At 41.0% G+C, this 2,614-nt stretch overlaps 1 pseudogene; it reads right to left on the bottom strand.

The window, feature by feature from the left end:
• Window positions 1-900: 900 nt before the first annotated feature.
• Window positions 901-1,800, bottom strand: LOC137764973 (glycine N-phenylacetyltransferase pseudogene; annotated as a pseudogene).
• Between the last annotated feature and the right edge of the window lie 814 nt (window positions 1,801-2,614).

The following is a 2,614-nucleotide window of genomic DNA, read 5'->3' as shown; positions in this document are numbered from 1 at the left end:
AAAACTCCTCCTTAAACACAAAAGAACATTACATTTGAATTATCTTTTTCTACCCAGAGTAGTCTTGTCTTGATACAAATAATTCATGTTCATCCTGCAACTTGAAACAAGTTGATAACATGCCACATTTTTTTATCTTGTCAATTTAGAAAAAAAAAAGTCATATTCAATATTTACAGATTTAACCTAGTTCACAGTATATACAAATGTTATGTGTGATAAAATCCCACAAATTAGATCCAATTTTATAGATTTTCCCTGATTTACCTTAAATTTAAAGTATCTCTACCACATACATTTTAAGTTATTTTTAAATAACAATTTTATTTTTACATGTGTATTGTTTCTGGGTAACAAGATGTTAAGTTGTCCTGCTATTGTGATATGACAAGCTACTTAAATTCTCCTCTCTACATTCCATGTACACACTCTAAATAGAGATAAATATGATGGTGCTGGAAAGAATAATGACACCATTAGAATAGTGGGTTGCATTTATTCTTTACTGATTATGGATACTTTCCTTACTAGCCATATGCATTAAAAGAAAATTGTGAACCAATAAAATCAACTAGACGAACAGAAATACTGCATGATGTCACTTATATGTGGGATCTTACCAAACAAAAGTCTAACTCATAGAAACACAGAATAGAATGGTGGTTGCCAGGGTTGGAATGTGGAGGAAATAGGAAGGTCTGCTGGACCCAAAGGGAAGTTCATGAGTGGTTTGTGAACCACACTCGTGGTTCTGTTGACCATTCACACTGCTTCCCCAGAGTCCAAACAGCACACACTGATTTACTGCTGATTACAATTTATTCTTTCTTTCTGCCCACCCCTCTGCATCTCTTGCCATGTGACCAGCCCACCCAACACTGTCTTGGGTTCGTGGCTGCTTCACAGAGACACACAGTTCCACTGGTTCCAGTCATAGGGCATGGGGATATGATGCAGATTGTGCCTAATTTTCTGTATGATTTTGTTGGCTCTGTCTGTATGGTCATATAGGGGAATGCCAAGTTTGTCCAGAGCCTGGATGTAGACAAACAACAGATGGGAGACAAGACCATGGCCCCAGTACTCAGGCAGGATGGCCCCCATCCACACCTCTCCTGTATGATCCATCAGGGACCAGGACACAGGGGTCCCCTCAGGCCCCAGCACGCAGAAGTTGGGGAAGGTCTGGATACAGCGCTTGATGAATCTCTGGCTACTCTCATTGCCACCGAAATGCCATAATTTATTCACCAAGGCAGCGTAAGTAGGATCCAGGGATGAGAGTTTAAACATCTCTTGGTCAATGGCTTTGGGTCTGCCATAGCCAAGAGGTAAGTTCTTTGTCTCTGGCAGGGAAGGAAGCAGTTTCCTCACTGTCTCAGGCATCACATACAGAATGCATTGTGTTTGCTTGACCTTAACAAATTTAGTGGTTACAAGATTCTGTATCACCTCATCCAGACTGGACTGTGAACTTTGGATCTGCAAAGTGTTTCCAATTGATGACCTCTGATGTGCTAAGGGATTCTTGACAGTTGTTGAGATCCTTAGAATAGATTTGGTAGGTGTTGGTGTAATGATCAAAGTCATCTGCCATTTCCTACTCCTGAGGGTGGATAACCATAGTATTAAAATCAGGCCACTTGTCCACCAGGGCCTTTAGCTTGAAGGGGTTTCCCTGGTCCATATGGACAGTCCCATAAACCTTTAAGGACACAGGGAGGCTCTTCCTCAAGGATTTCTCTAACATCTGCAGCAGTTGTGGGCCTTGTACGTGGAACATCTTGGCAGGTACCTTAATTTTGGTACCCAATTTTGGTTTCCCAACTCTCTGGTCACTGTGTTCAGGGTCTTCTCCTCTTCAGCTGAACACTTCAGGAGCACTGATTCTTTGGGATGAGCAGGTAGAATCCTACTATATGAAACCTGTCATCTCCCAAATGTCAATTCCTTGCTCCAACTACCAAGCACTAAGGCAACCAATGCCACTTTGGGGAATTTTGAAGGGCAGATCCTCAGGACAAGTGGTCTTGGCAGCTGCTATGGCCTTACCCAAAAATCCCCCAACAAGGGGTGGGTGTGGGGCAGCTGGCCACAAGCAGCAAGGCCCCTGTCTGGCTTGCCAAAATTTGTTTCCAAGTCCAAGCTTGTACTGCTTACAGCACAATAGGCCAATAAATCGAAAGACGAGTTGTTGGGATGAGGAATAGCAGCTATTCAGAAAGCCAGCAGACCAGTAAGATGGTGGACTTGTGTCCCAAAGAACCATCTTCTGTAAGTTTGTTTTCTATGTCTGTGAGTCTGTTTCTGCTTTTTGTATATAGATTCATTTATATTATTTTTTAGAGTACACATATAAGTGATAGAATATTTATCTTTGTCTGACTTACTTCAGTTATTATGATATGCTCTAGGTCCATCCATATTGTTGCAAATGGCATTATTTCGTTCTTTCTTATGGCTGAGCAATATTCCATTGTATATATACACTACTTTTTCTTAAACCAATCATTTGTTGATGGCACTTGGGTTGATTCCATGTCTTGGTTATTGTAAATAGTGTTGCTATGAACCTTTGGGTGCATGTATATTTTGGGACTAGAGTTTTCATCTT

The sequence above is a fragment of the Eschrichtius robustus genome, chromosome 5 (genome assembly GCF_028021215.1).
Source record: "Eschrichtius robustus isolate mEscRob2 chromosome 5, mEscRob2.pri, whole genome shotgun sequence".
Taxonomy (NCBI): domain Eukaryota; kingdom Metazoa; phylum Chordata; class Mammalia; order Artiodactyla; family Eschrichtiidae; genus Eschrichtius; species Eschrichtius robustus.
This window is presented reverse-complemented; position numbering and strand designations above follow the sequence as displayed.